We start from the raw sequence: 16,861 nt of genomic DNA, 5'->3' as shown, positions 1-16,861 counted from the left end.
GTAACTGACTTGTTAATTAATAAAGCAACATCACCTCCTCTTTAACACCCTGCCTTGTCCTGTCTATAGTTCCAGTACAACAGAGTATTGAGTTGTTTGCTCTAACCTCCCTCAAAAGAGCCTCTGTGATGGTAAAACTGTCACACCTCCACATGTCAACTCATTCCCTTATCGCATCTGTCAGCCTGTCTGATAATACTCCCAGCATTAATCTAAGCTGGAATATAATACCTGGAATACCCTGTACCTCGGAGTTCTTCAGTCATTTCCTGTTTCTTATCAAGCTGCTCAAACCATGAACCACAACTCTAACTCTGGCACTAAATGAATATATGCGGAATTGTAATTTCTTTTTTTTTAAAAAAAACATATTCATCAAATGCAACTTTCCAGAACTGAGCAGTCAGCTCCACATACAATGAGTTTCTGATGGTTAATTCCCCACTCAGTGTACAGAGGGGACAGCCCTCAGTAGTGGAGAAAGTGAGGACTGCAGTTGATGGAGATCAGAGTCAAAATGTGTGGTGCTAGAAAAGTACAGCACGTCAGGCAGCATCCGAGGGGTAGGAGAGTCGATCTTTCGGTCATAAATTCTTCATCAGGAAGGCATTGGTGCATTCCTTTATTTTTTCATTCCATGATTCACAGAATGTTGTGAACTGTACTTACTCAGGGAGGCAGCACTGTGTATTGCACTGAAATGGAAAGCAGTCAATCAGTTGGTTGGACAGGGTGCAGAAAAGTTGAGGGGAAGTATACACTGATTGAATGAATTACAAACATAAGGATAGGTAAATCCCCTGGGCCAGATGGGGTTACCCTAGATTACTCCAGGAAGTGATGTGAGAGATTGGCGTGCCTTTGGTGATGATCTTTGCGTCCTCACAGTCCACTGGAGCAGTGCCAGCCAGATGATTGGAAGGTTACAAATGATACTCCCTTGTTCAGCAAATGGATTAGGGATAACTGTGGGATTGACTGAACAGTCAGTCTTACATCAGTGTGGGCAAAGTATTGCAGACGTTTCTGAGAGGCCGGATTTACAATTACTTAGAAAACAATGGTTTGATTAGACATAGTCAGCATGGCTTTGTGAGGAGCAGGTCATCCCTCAGAAACCTTATTGAAATCTTTGAAGATGGAAAAAGCACATTGATGAAGCGAGACCAGTAGATGTGGTGAACAAGGCGTTCGCCATTGTCGGCTCATTCAGAAGGTACAGAAGCATGGGGTGCAGAGACATTTGGCTGTCTGGATACGGGCGTGGCTGGCCCACAGAAGACAGAAGATGGAAGCAGTTGGAAAGTATTCAGCCTGGAGCTTAGTGACCAGTGGTGTTCTACAGGGATCGGCTCTGGGACCTGTGCTCTTTGTGATTTTTATCAATGATTTTGATGAGGAAGTGGACAAGTAGGTTAGTAAGTTTGCCAATATCACGAAGGTTGGTCGGGTTGTGGATAGTGTGGAGGGCTATTGTAGTTTGCAACAGGACATTGACATGATGCAGAGCTGGGCTGACAAGTGGCAGATAGAGCTCAACTTTAAAAAATGTGAAGCAATTTTTTTAAAAGGTTGTATTTGCATAAAACATACAGGGTTGAAGGCAGAATTCTTGGCTGTGCGGAGTGACAGAAGGATCTTGGGGTCATTGTCCATCGATCTCTCAAAGTTGCCACCAAGTTGATAGGGTTGTTCAGAAGGAATACGGTGTGTTGTCTTTCATTATCAGGGAGATAGAGATTATGAGCAGCGAAGTTATTTCTTTGCTCTATAAAGCTGTGGTTCAACCACACGTGGAAGCCTCAGAGAGTGTGCAGAGGAGACTTACCAGGGTGCTTCCTGGACTGGAGGGCATATCTTACAACGAAAGTTTGAGCTGCTAGGGCTTTCCTCCAGCAGTAGTAGTAGAGTCAGATCCATTAGGGATATTTAAGAAGACTCTTGGATAGGCACACGAAAGTTAGTGCATTGAAGGTTATATAGGTTAGTCTGATCTTAGAGTGGGATAAAAGGCTGGCAAAACATTGAGGGATGAAGTGCCTGCACTGTGCTGTACTGTTCTATGTTGCAAATTTCACTCAGCTTGTGGATTTTCGTCAGTTGGTGAATGTGTGAGGGAGGTGAGGGAGTGAGGGAATGGAGTGTGTGAGGGAGTGAGGTGTGTGAGGTCAGGAAGGTGGGTAGGGACGTTAGACCAAGACTTCCATTTTTGATGTAATTGTTACATTCACCTAAGTGTCAGCACAATATGTGTGGTTATCAAGACCAGACAAAATCCACAAGTTCAGTTATTAAAACGATTTTGGCTTGCTGTTTGCTCCTGGTTTCTACAGATACATTCTGCTGGGTGACCCATGAATTAGTATCTGAATATCCACAGACATGTTTCATTTTGTTTTGATACTGTTGAATGTGAAGGTACATTTATTGGATGTAGTTTCAGAGGGTTCACTGTAAGACACAAAATGCTTCAATAGACTGTCAAATGTGAACGTTTTCACCCAGTGTCTGGCCCAGGGTGCAGATGTAGGGAGTCTGGGTGATATGCCAGATGTCATCACCATAAGTAATGTGTGCGTTGTGATTCTGACACTCCATGTCCATACATCTGCTCCATGGGCCAGGCTCTGACTGATGATGAACTTGTCAGACCTGGTTCCTGGTCAGTCATTGGTATCTAATTTAGACAGTATTTGTGCCTACACTGAGAGCAGTGATAGACTGTTGGCTAGTTTCCTCCTGCTCAATGGGGATTCCAAATGATTCTCTGTGAGGGAATGTTTCTATGACTGCCCTGACACAGGTTGGAAACTCTCTTCACAGATTCAGGACCAGGACAGGGTCTCTGTCATCGCTACATGCAGCTGTGAGGTCCAGTAGCACTGTACCTGAATTCAGGCCTTTTAGAATCCACTTTTAATGTCGGTCATGATGCAAAGTGATGGGTTTGCTGACCTGAACAATGATCAGGAGTTTGCCATATTTATGAATTGGGCAATAATAAAGTATGAGCTTCAATTATTCAATGAACAATAACTGCATCATCTCTGAAAACAATGAAGTTGATTTTATATTGATAGAATTAAAATATAAACACCAAACAATCTTTTATGATACAAAAGTAAGGAATCACATTTTTATTTGTATCAAAAAAGGACATGTTGTCTGACTGTGCTGGTGATCACAATTACACATTGAATCTCAGTATTCAAATGCATACATTGTCACCCTATCATTTGCAAAATGGTTGACCTCTACATGATTTAATATTCAGAGTGAGCAAATGATTGAACAATCAAATAGAATTATAACTCTGACACATTTAAATATAATCAATCGATTTAATTTCTCCTCTGAAATGTGTGAGCTTCAGTTATTTGCCAACAATTCTATTAGTTTTAAAATAATGATGGAAAAGGATAGACTAGATCTAAAAGTTGAAGTTCTAAATTGGAGAAAGGCCAATTTTGACGGTATTAGGCAACATCTTTCAAAAGCTGAGGGCGGCAAATATTCCCAAGTAAGCAGTCGGCTAGAAAATGGGAAGTCTTCAGATGTTAGATAGCCGGAGTCCAGAGACAGTATATTCTTGTTAGGGTAAAAGGAAAGGCTGGTAGGTATAGAGAGTGCTGAATGACTAAAGAAATTGAGGGTTTGGTTAAGAATAAGAAGGAAGGATATGACAGATACAGGCAGAATAGTTTGAGTGAATCCTTAGAAGAGTATAAAGGCAGGAGGAGTATACTAAAGAGGGAAATCAGGAAGGCAAAAAGGGGAACATGAGATAGCTTTGGCAAATAGAGGTAAAGAGAATCCAAAAGGATTTTACAAATACATGAGATAAAAAGGATAAACAGGGAGAGAATAGAGCCCTCAAAGATCAGCAAGGTGCCTTTACGTGGAGTCACAGGTGATGGGAGAGATACTAAACGACTATTTGATATCAGTGTTTACTCAGAAGAAGGACATGGGAGATGTAGATATATGGAGAAATAGATGGTGATATCTTGAAAAATGTCCATATTACAGAGGAAGAAGTGCTGGATGTCTTGAAATGCATGAAGATGGAAAAATCCCCAGAACCTGATTAATCAGGTGAAACTTGAAAGGGTTCAGAAAAGATTTACATTCATGTTGCCAAGGTTGGAGGGTGTGAGCTATGCTGGAGGTTGAACAGGCTGGGACTGTTTTCCCTGGAATGTTGGAGACTGAGAGGTGACCTTATAGAGGTTTATAAAATTATGAGGGGTATGGATAGGGTAAATAGACAAGGTCTTTTTCTTCTGGGATAGGGAAGTCCAGAACTAGAGGGCATAGGTTTCGGTTGGGTAGGGAAAAATGTAAAAGAGATGTAAGGGGCATTTTTTTCTCACTCAGAGGGTTGTACGTGCTTGGAATGAACTGCCAGAGGAAGTGGTGCTGGTTAGTACAATTATAATATTGAGATGGTGTCTGGATGGGTATATGAATAGAAAGTGTTTCGAGGGATATGGGCTGAGTGCAAGCAGGTGGGAATAGATTGGGTTGGGATATCTGGTTGGCATGGACAAGTATGACCAGACAGTCTGTTTCCATGCTGTCTATCTCTTTGACCCTGTGACTGTAATTTAGAAATGATAATAATTTGACATGCATTATCAAATAAATAAATCGTTTATATTATTAAATTGTAGCATACAATAAGTTGAAAAGTTGCTATTTTTAGAATGAATGATAAAGAATAAAGAACATTCCAACACAGGAACAGATCCTTCGGCCCTCCAAACCTGTGCTGATCCAGATCCTCCTATTGTCTAAACCTGCCACCTATTTTCTAAGGTCCTGTATCCCTCTGCTCCCTACCCATTTATATTTCTGTATAAATACATCTTAGATAACGCTTTCGTTCATGCCCCAACCCACCTCCGCTGGCTACACATTCAAGGCTGCCACCGCCCTTTGTGTAAAAAACCTCCCACATATATCTGCCCCAAACCTTTCTCCTCTCACTTTGGACTCATGACCCCGAGTATTTGAGTTCCATAATGTGGGGGAAAAACTTCTTGCTATCCACCCTGTGTATATCTGTCTTGATTTTGTTGACCTCAACCTTCGACTTTGTCATGAAAATAGTCCTAATCTACTCAATCTTGCTTCATAACCAGCACCGTCCATCCCAGGCAGCATCCTGGTGAACCTACTCTGTACCCTATTCAAAACATCCACATCCTTTTGTTAATGTGGTGACCAGAACTATATGCAGTATTCCAAATGCGGCCAAACCACAGTCCTATGCAACTGTAACATGACCTGCCAGCGCTTGTACTCAACACCTGATCCAATGAAGGAAAGCATGCCATATGCCGCCTTGACCACTTTACTGACTTATGTTGGCATCTTCAGGAAACAATGGACCTGAATACCCAGATCTCGCTCTAAGTCAATTTTCCCCAGGACTTTTCCGTTTACTGTGTTGTTCACTCTTGAACTGGATCTTTCAAAATGCATCACCTCACATTTGCACAGATTGAACTCCATCTGCCATTTCTGTGCCTATCTCTCCAATCAATCTATATTCTGCTGTATTCTCTGACAGTCCCCTTCACTGTCTGTTACTCCAACAATCTTGGTGTCATCTGCAAACTTGCTAATCAGGCAGCCGATACCTTCTTCCAAATCATTGATATATATCACAAACAACAGTGGTCCCAGCATGCATCGCTGTTGCACAACACTGGTCATAGGTCACCATTTTGAGAAATCCCCTTTCACTATTACTCTCTGTCTCCTGTTGACCAGCCAGTTCTCTATCCATCTAGATAGAACTCCCTGGACACCATGCGACTTCACCGTCTCCATCAGCCGACCATGGGGAACCTAATAAAACACCTTACTCAAGTCCCTCAGTACCTTCTCCAGCAACTTCCCTACCTCTGATGTCAGGCTCGCTGGTCTACAATTACCTGGATTATCCCGCTATCCTTTATAAATAAGGGGACAATATTAGCAATTCTCCAGTCCTACGGGACCTCACCCATGGTCTATCATCCTGCAAAGATATATGTTAAAGCCCCAGTTATTTCCACACTCACATCCTTCAGTAACCTGTAGTTGAACCCATCCAGACTTGGAGGCTTGTCTACTTTAATACCTTTTAGAGTATCCAAAACTTCCTCCCTCTTTATGTCGACTTCATCCAGAGTATTCGGGGATCTATCCCTTACCTCAACATCCGTCATGTCCCTCTCCTTGGTGAATACAGATGCAAAGTACTCGCTAAGAATCTCACCCAATTTCTCTTAATCCTTTCTTCCTTTGTCCTTGTGTGTGCCAAACATTTCTCTAGTTACCCTCTTGCTCCATATCTACGAAAAGAACTCTTTGGAATTTTCCTCAACCCTGTTTGCTAACGATATCTCATGACCACTTTTAGCCATATTAATTCCTCGCTATTCACTGTGATATGTGGCCAGTGAAAAGAAAATAAACATTTGTTCGTGTGAGTGGGAACTCAGACCTTTTCAAAGTATTTTGTGCAAAAACAATATTTGAAATCCGTCTCAGTGCAAATAAAAAGCAAGAGAAGAAACCTCTTGGGAAGAGTAATTTTCAGCCACTGTCCCCTCAAAGTACTTCTGAGGTGGAAAAGAGTGAGGGTTTGTAAAAAGGGCACAACAGTAACTATGGGTGGCTTGAACATGCAAATTGGCTCAATTAATCAACTGGACAGTGATATCCTTGAATATAGAGTGTATGAGAGAGTATTTCTGAGAGCAGGACGATATGGAAACAACCAGAGAATGGGGCAGCACGATGGCTCAGTGGTTAGTACAGCACCAGGGTCCCAGGTTCGATTCCAGCCTCGAGGGACTGTCTGCGTGTAGTTTGCACATTTTCCCGCTGTCTGCATGGGTTTCCTCTCACCGTCCAAAGATGTGCAGGTCAGGTGAATTGGCCATGCTAAATTGCCCATAGAGTTAGGTATATTACTCAGAGGGAAATGGGACTGAGTGGGTTACTCTTTGGATGGTCGGTATGGACTTGTTGGGCCGAAGGGCCTGTTTCCATACTGTAGGGCATCTAATCTAATTTAGATTTGATATTATTTGGCAAGGAAGGATTGGTGGATGAGCTTTATCTTGGAAGAAGTTACCACAACATGCTGGAGTTTCACGTTCAGATTGAAAGAGTGAAGACTGAGTCATACATGAGAGTTTTAGTGTTAGGCAATGATAATTATACTGACCTAAGGAAGGAAGGCTGTATGGTCTGGGGGGAGCAAAGAACAGTCAAAGGCAGGACAGCTGAAGAAATTTGGCAAACAATTAGGGAGATACTATAGATTGAAGAGGAATTGCATAACGGAGAAAAATCTTCCATACCTTGATAAGGAAGTCAAGTATAACATGAAGGCACATCCCAGTGCATGTCATACTGCACATGTTAGTCACACAGTGGGGGATTGGGTAAGTCAGTGGCCCCGTGGTATTACCATTGAATTCTTATGTGATGAACCCAGATAATGTTCTGGTGACCTGGGTCCAAATCCTGCCACAGCAAGTGGCAGAGGTTGAATTCAAATCTGGAATGAAGAGACTGATGGTGGTTATGAATCGATTGCCAAGAAAAACATACCTGGTTCACTGATGTCCTTTAGGGAAGGAAACTGCCGTTCTACCATAGATTCTCCACTCTCAGACGGAAGACGTTCCTCCTTATCTCCATTCTAAAGATTATCTCTTGACTCTCAGGCTATGTCCTTGATCTTTTCTCTCCTCAATGTGAAAGCATCTTCCGAATGTCTACTCTGACCAGGCAACCAGTATTCTGTATGCTTCTATTAGATCCCCTTTCACCCTTATAAACTGCAGCACCTATAGACCCAGAGACCTCATATGTTGAGCTTGTAATTACTAGGACCATTCTTATGAAGCTACTCTGAACATGCTCCGGCGTGGTACATCCTTCCTGAGTTATGGGGCCCAAAACGGTACACAACAAACCAAATTTTGTCTGACCAGAGTCTTGTAGAACCACAGAAGTCCATCCGTTCAAGTCATTGCAAAAGAAATTCCATCACTGTATTTAAGGCCACCTTAAATAATAATCTTACGATGGACAATAATACATTTACCATGGAGTTACAAAAATGAACAATGATTAAAACATGCTGGGAAGAAGAACCTAGCCTTGACCAAAGTCTCTGTGCTCTTCCACATGCTACAGAATGCAGACAGGCTGCAGCTACCCACAAATGGTTGCAAACAAACCTGACAGCTCCAGACCCTGTAATACACACCTGAAATTGGACCTGAATGGGACCATGGAATGTCGCCTTTGGGCCATCAATGTGACAACCCCAGGTTGGATCTGATTAATCAGGGTAAATGAACCTGATCATTTCATTGGCAAATTCTTCACACCCTCCCAAAAGGCGTGAAGACTTGGGAGGATAAGAATCAACGTAAAACTGCTTAGCGAGTGGTAGCTCGAGAAAAACCACTGAAAGACAAGACACCTACAAGACCATCAGAAGAACAAGAAGACTTCACCACGTGGAATCTGGTCAACTTCTAGTGGGGTGATATGTGATCATCCAAAGTTCAGTTAAACAATAAGATAGATTGTAGTGTTTTTCATTACGGTATTGTACGTTTTATTGTTCTAATATTAATTGTGTTCAATAAACAAATATCATTGTTTATAAGAGATGTCTCAGTTCTTTTGCTGAATATAAGATTTCAAACACAGTATTTCCCTCAGTTTCTTCATCTAGATTCTTCATGTACAAAGTAAAAAGTTATGGTTCCCTTGCAAAATACCAGTTGTCATTGGCTGCTATCCTTGAAGGATCCTTTTATTCCCACTCTCTACCTTCTACCAGACAGTCAAGCTTCTGTACACACTAGTACCTAGTCTCTGACACCATGGGCCCTTGTCTTACTCAGCCATCTCCTGTGAAGCACCTTGTCAACGTCCTTCTTGAAGTCCAGACACACAGTATCCATTAGCTCTCCTTAGTCTAAACTGCTTGTTACATCCTCAAAGCATTCTAACAAATTCATTAGCATGACCTCCCGTTGATGAAACCATACTGACTTTGTCGTACTTTACCAGGCACTGGCAATTATTCAGAAATCTCATCAATCACAATGGATTCCAGGAACGTACCCATGACCGGGGTTAGGCTAATCAGTTTTTAATTTTCTGTCTATTGCCTCATGCCCCTTTTAAACAGGATGCCAGTGAGATCCAAGATGGCGGCGGCCCAGTAGGTCTCAGTCTGCAGAGCTCTGCCCAAGACTCAGGCAAATTGAAGTACCCACCCTCACCTCACCTGCTAAATTGCTAAAATAGCTTTTGCCCAGCAGCCCTAGCCATTCTACATCAAACCTTAGCAGTCTGATGCTTTTTAAAATGACCAGAGGTAAAGTCTCTCACAGTTCACAACGGGCAGAGCCCAGGCAGGGACTTTCCCCCCACTACCCCTTAGCAACAGAGACGCCTGCTTCCACCCCGGGGCGTGACCTGCAAGGGCAAGCCTAATCTCGGAATTTCTTAAACTCTGAGAGAAGATTGATGAGTCCATTGAAGAGACACTGTTCAGGTGGGAGTCGATCTCGGTCATGATGCAGAAACATGACGGAGAGGTCGAGAAACTCGGGCAGCGTGTCGGGGGAGGGGTGGGGCGGGGCAATGTGCCTCGGCCTCCCAGACCACAGATGAGTCATCCATGGGTCAGGTCTGGGCTCTGGAACATCGAGATCCGACCTTAGATGATCATATTGATGACCTCGAAAATCGAGGTCATCGGAAAAATATTCGGTTGCTGGGCCTTCCCGAATGGGAGGAGGAACGTCAGCTTGTTGATTTCCTGGAGCCATGGCTCCCACAGCTGCTAAAACTGGAGTTGGAGCTGGGCTGGTTGCCGGTTGAGCGGGCCTACCGGGTTGCTGTGCGCCGGCCGGGCTTGGACCAGCGCCTCTGCCCGGTCCTAGTTCAACTTCAGCATTAGAGGGAAAAACAGATGCTGCTTGAGTCCACCAAATGTTGGGTAAGGATCGCCATGCCATGATATATAAAGCCTCCAGGATAATGTTGTTCTCTGGCTGTGGTCCGCAAGAGGAAGGCAGTTGATGAGGCGAAGAAGCGCCTGAGGGATTTAAATATTCAATATTCTATGCGATATCCGGCAATGCTATGCTACAGTCATGGAGGATCTGTATCAGATCACCGAAAAAAGGAAAAGAATTCCTGAATGTTCTCAAATAAACTGTAGGATTTGAACTGTATGGTTAATGACCTAATTTTGCCCCCCTTTTCTTTTTATTTTTCTCCTCCTTTCTTCCTTTTTTCTCTTCTCCATCTTTCCGTTGTGGGTGGGGAGGGGGAGTGTTAGCTCCTTATCCTTTCTATGGACTCTTATCTATCGTGCGGTTTATTTGATTATTGGGGGACTTTGCTGAGTGTTTATTTATTTTTATTTGGTTGCTTATTACTTGCTGGGATTGTAATTTTGTAATTTTATACATTTTCATCTTGTGTTGTTTTGCTAAGTGTATCGAGGTGATGGTGGTTTCGCTCGCACACTTCTAACATCTAAAATACAAAAGTATTTTATGTGTGATTCATTTTTGGTTTTTAACCAATGTCTTTTGGGTGGGGTTCTCCCTCCTGTGGGGTCTCGGGCTTGCTTAGACTATCGTGGCTAGTCATTCGTTTCGGTGGTACACCTGCAAAGTCAATGGGAGCCACTCATTAATCAAAAGGAAAAAAATATTATCAAGTCTTTAAAAAAGAAAAGGTGGATGTCGCCCTTCTACAGGAGACATATCTACTTGATAAGGAGCATTCGAGTCTGCAACAGGGTGGATTCGGCCAGGTGTTCTTTTCCTCTTTCAGCTCAAAAAGTAGGGGAGTTGCCAGTCTTACTGGGAAGCATCTTCCCTTCCAAATGCGAAGCCAGATAAAAGATGAGTCTGGATGGTATATATTAATTAAAGCCCTAATATATGGAGAGGAATATGGGAATTTGAATCTCTATTGCCCGCCGGTGCACCATTTAAATTTGTAATGGAAGTGATCTACAAGTAGGTTGCTCTTGGGGTGCGCCACACAATTATAGGGGGAGATTATAATTGTACCATCGTCCCGAGGTGGACAGAATACCTAAGAGCTCTGTGGGCATATCTTTGAGATCTAGGCAGTTGGTGGATCTGATTAGGGAGGTAAGGCTGGTATGTATGTGGACGTGACTTCGCCTTCAGGGTAGAGACTTTACTTTTTATTCTAACCCACGCAAGTGCCATACCAGAATTGATATTCGCCTGCCCCCTCGACCCTTTTGAACTCAATATTGTTTTGTAAACTAGGTAATATAACTATTTTAGAACATGCCCCATTACATATGGAGGCTAAGACTAGTGATGACGAGATAGCTTCCCGACATTGGTGTATGGACCCTTTCCTATTGAAGGATAGTAAGTTCATAACATATTTCTCTCAGGAATTAAAAACCTTCTGGAAAATCAGCTCAAACACGGCCGGTAACCCTTCGGTGATGTGAGAAACTGGTAAGGTAAATGTGCGAGGCTTGGTCATGTCATATTCTGTGACCCGGAAAAGACACAAGGGAGAACAAAAGCATCTGATCGAGACTCGCCTGAAGGCAGGTGAGACAGCGTATGTGGGTAGACCCTCCATTACTAGACGACAGCTGATCACAGCCCTTAGGGCAATTTTGAATGCCACACTGACTCAGACAGCAAAGAGGGATATATTATTTGCGAAGCAGAGATTATTTGAATACGGTGACAAGCCTGGCAGGTATCTAGCATACCTTGCATGAAAGAAAAGGCTCCCAAAGCCATTACGTCTATTAGAAAGAGTGCTGGTACCCTGACTTGTGATCGTGAAATGAGCAATGCAGCCTTTAGAAAGTTCTGTTTCAAATTGTACAGTTCAAAGATCTGTGAGGATAGAACGACGAATATAATCTTTTTTAAAATAATATGGCCCTCCCAGGCCTAACCTTGGAACAGGTGTTGTTCCCGAATGCCCCCCGGCAACCCAGGAAATACAGGAGGCGATAAGGCAGCTCCAGGGTGGCAAAGCGCCCAGACCAGATGGATTCCAGGTTGAGTTCTATCAAGAATTTATTGGGGAGTTGGCCAGGCCACTTATAAATATGTATAATTATTCACATAGTCAGGGCTGCCTCTCGTCTTCTCTGAGAGAAGCAAATATTTCTCTCATTCTTAAAAAAGGTAAAGGCCCCAGATGACTGTTCTTCGTATAGACCTATACCTTGTTTAATGTGGATTTTAAAGTTCTCACAAAAATGTTGGCATTAAGACTGGAGAGGGTACTGGGACGTCTTGCCAGTATATCCAATTTTCCGGATGAATCCCGTTTCCCCTTTCCGTGGTCACTGGGAGGTTTTCTTAATTTTGGTATTTTTTATACTCCGGCATTTGGTCAGCTATATCAAACCAATTATACACATTTGTTTGAGAAAATAAGATAGGACCTTCAACGCTGGGAAGATCTCCTGATATCCTGGCTAGGTAGAATAGCTTTGGTCAACATGACCATCCTACCTCGCTTTTTATACGCTATGAGAATGCTCCCCTTGCTGCTGCAGGGACAGGCGCTGCGTTAGCTTTATGGTTGGCTCGACTCCTTTATTTGGATTCATAGACAGCCGCTTATTAAATTAGAAAAGCTGCAGCTTCCACAAGTAAGGGGTTGGCTGGATTTTCTGGATTTCAGGAGGTACCAATTGAGCTCTCTAATATCCTATGTAACTGATTGGGTCTCTTGTGAACCACAGTCAATCTGGTTACATATTGAAGCCTCCCTCGGAAAGTATCCCCTCATCAATCTACAAGTTTTGGACAAGATGAGAGTTATTACGGATCATTGTAAAAATTCTATTGTATTAAATACAATCAAAGCCTGGAAGATAATGCGACAGGATGCGGGTAAACTACAAAAAACCTCCCTTATACTCCTATAGTGGGAACGTTGTGATTCCAGCCAGGGCTGAGTGATGCGGTATTCAGAACCTGGAAGTGCAAAAGTATCTCCTGTTTGGGAGATCTGTTCGATGGGGAGGTTATGACGTCTTTCGAACAACTGCATCAGAATTTTGGGCTGCATAGCAAAGATCTTTTTCAATATTTTCAAATAGGCGACTTTTTGCAAATTGATAATTAATCCTTATAAATCGGAGAGGGAAAGTGTAGTGCTTCGGCTGATGCGTCCGCCCGTGCCCAGTACTCTCTACCACTAACTATTTCATAAGGTATTGAAGGACATGGAACGGTTATATAAAACCTAAAGACAAGAATTGGGGATAGAAATCTCCTTCGACGTGTGGGAGGGTATCTGGGAAAACGCCACGAAGATCTCTATCTGTAACAGAACTCAGGCTATCCAATTAAAGATAATTCGTCGGGCTCAGATGGCACCTGAGTGATTGCAAAGTTCAAGGTAGGAGCATCTCCAATGTGTCCCATATGCAAAATAGTCGTTGGTAATCTCACGCATAGTCTGTGGACCTGCCATGAGATCTGCAGGTAGTGGGGCAGAGTAGCGAATGCCCTGGCAAAGAGTTTGGATACAGAGATTGGGTTGGACCCAATGTCTCTACTTTGGGGCTCCCCAAATTTCCCCTTTTTGGAAGTACACGGGAGGAAATCATTCACTATCCTTCCCTTTTGATTGAGGAAAAATATTTTATCGAATTTGGTATCCGAAGGTCCCGCAGGAGTTTCAAATTGGCACAGGATAGTCATGGAATATATCCCCCTGACTTACTTATGAATATGGTGCACCAAAAATTTAATTATTTTATGGAATATGGGAGCATTTTTGAACTACATTTGCACAGATATATCAGCCACATTGTTCGGAGCCTTTGTTTCGCCGTGGGGACGGTTCTGGCTGGATCGGGGCCCCTGAGAGGAGGAATCCTGTACGAATATAGGTTCTGTTATGACTTAATATAGATTTACTTTGAATATGTATTTATTTATTTATTTATTTATTTATTTATTTTCTTTACTCCTTTTGTCTATTGTTAGTAATGCAGGATATCCTACTTCATGTTTTGATAGTTTGTAGAATAGATTAGTAGTTTTTACAAATTCTATATTGGGGTTGTTATTATATTGTAAAGCAGAATAAACGAGTTTGTACTATTTTTGTAATTTTGTAAAATATTTCAAAAATCTTCTGTTTTCAATAAAAATATCTACTAAAAAGACAGGGTGTCACGTTCGCAATTTTCTCGTCTTCTGAGACCCTCCCTGATTCTAGAGATTCCTGAAAGATCACTATTAATGCCTCCATCCAGTTTATTTATCCATTTAGTTATTCGAGCAATTTCTCCTAATCAGCTCTGCCTCCTCACTCTCTTGAATATTTGGGATATGTTTCATGTCATCTGCCGTGAAATCTGACGTGAAATAATTATTCAGTTTCTCATCTATTATTTGTTCCACACTACTATCTCTCCAGCGTCATTTTTCAGTGCCCCAGTATCCATTTCTGCTTCTCTTTTTTGCCCTTAATATATCTAAAGAGACTCTTACAATCGTCCTTTCTATCACTGGATAGCTTAACTTCGTATTTAATCTTCTCCGTCCTTATTTCTTATTTTGTTGCCTTCTGTTCATCGTTGTAAGCTTCCCAATCCTCTGGTTTCTCACTGCCATTTGCCATGTTATCTGCTTTCTCTTTTTCTTTGACCCTAGCCATGCATTCCCCAGTCATCCATGGATACCTCATCCTCCCTGTACAATGCATCTATTACCTCGGGATGAATCTCTGCTGTGACTCCTAAATTGCTCCGAGAAACTTCTGCCATAACTGTTCCACTGTCTGTCCTGCTCGGCTCCTCTCCCAGTCAATTCTACCTAGCTCCTCCCTCATGTCTTGGTAGGTGCCTTTATTCAGCTGTAATATTAACTCCGGTTCTACCTTCTCCCTCTCAAACTGAAGAGTAGGTTCAATCATATTATGATCACTGCCTTCAAAGGGTTCCTTCACCTTAAGCTTCCTTCTCAAGTCTGCCCCATTGCAAAACACTAACTCCAGTATTGCCCATTCCCTTGTTGCCTGCACATAAGGTGCTCCAAAAATCCATCTCGTAGACATTCCACAAATTCCTTTTCTTGCAAACCACTGCCAGTGATTTTCCCAGTCCACCTGCATATTGAAATCCCCCAAATCACTGTACCTTTGCCTTTCCTACACATGCTTTTTTTCTTGCCATCTCCTGTTCTGTCTTGTGTCCCAGCTCCTGCCTACGATTCTTAGGCCTGTACATAAATCCAATTATGGTTTTGCACCTTTGTGGTTCCTCAATTCTGCCCACACATATTCCATACCATCTGGCTCTACTTCGAGTAATGGGAACTGAGTGATGGGACTGCAAAATACTCCAGCATTACCACAAATTTCTAGCTAAGTCATTGAGTAAAAAATATTTAATTGTCAAGTACTTTGAAATGTCGCCAGAGTGTATATCTTTGGCCAAATATTCTGTCTGTATTATGGAAGAATACAAATGTTTGAAAATGTGAGAGAATGAAGATATGACGACGACATGAGTCTATAAAGAAATTAAGATGGGTCAAGTGAACAGCCAAATATTGGTGTATGGAGCACAGTTGGAAAATATGTCTATGCTCAAAGTTGTCTGAAGGTTGAATGGAAACGCAGGGTATTATTTCAATGGAGAGATTGGCTTGAGGCACAGAGGAACCGAGGAACTGGGAACCTGAATTACAAAATAAAACCTTTCGGTGCACATCATTTTTTAGGGAGGTAAGTTAAATGTTGAAAGTTTCTGAAATAGAATACATTTAAAAGTAGGGAATATTTTCTACAGATATACAAGGTAATGGTTTAACCACATCGAAAGTGCTATGACCACAATGATATGAAATGCTGTACAGAGAAGATTCATTCAGCTGACTCTTGTGAGGATCGTTTATTTCAGGAGGAAATCTTGAACTGACTGGCCCTGGATCTGCTGGGGTTTAGGCAAACAACATGTGATCTTGTTTAACTCCAGAATATTCCAAGTAGTTGTTACAAATTGAATTCTGAAACAATATTTCAGCTTGTGTGAGAGATTACCATGAGTGGATGGAAGAATATCTCAGTAAAGAAGATGGTGATTTGATGTAATCCTCTCAAAGTGTTGTGCCTTTGTGGAACTCTCTTCCCAGATAGCACTGAGGGATAAGACATTGAATAATCCTAAAACAGATTGTTGACTAAGAATGACGCACTAACGTTGTCAGGGCAAAGGAGTGATGTGTGATTGAGGTCACAATCAGATCATCCACGACCTTATCACATGACGGAGCTGTTTAGATTCCTTATTCCTGACGCTAGTTTCTACATTTTTGTTGTCTTCAGATACTGAAAAAAAATGACACGTTTCTCATGAACATGAAGATTTTTCTTTTCAGATTATTGGGCACAGCTTTCCATATGTGACATTTAAACGGCACTCAAAAGGACTCAGGAAAGATTCATGATGTTGTAGAGACATCAGGAGCATAGGACAAAGGGAAAGCCTTGCTTGAAACTGCTTTAGGAATCAGATTGGGTCGAATGGATAACTTTAACAATGCAGATTCCTTTAAGTTGTTCTTATGAGGTGCGTTTCATTAGCAAGGCCAGCATTCTGTTGCCTGTGTTTAATTTCTGATCAGAATATGGTGATCAACCCCAGGGGTTCTTGTGGCACAGGAACACTAACAGGAATGTTACAAAGGGAGAAATAGGGTTCTTAACAATTTGATAGTGAAGGGAGAATGATATAGCTTCAAATCCTGTGTGTCCTTGGAGATTGTATTCCTCA

The sequence above is a fragment of the Chiloscyllium punctatum genome, chromosome 28 (assembly GCF_047496795.1).
Source record: "Chiloscyllium punctatum isolate Juve2018m chromosome 28, sChiPun1.3, whole genome shotgun sequence".
NCBI classification, from domain to species: Eukaryota; Metazoa; Chordata; class Chondrichthyes; order Orectolobiformes; family Hemiscylliidae; genus Chiloscyllium; species Chiloscyllium punctatum.
Note: the sequence above shows the minus strand (reverse complement) of the source record.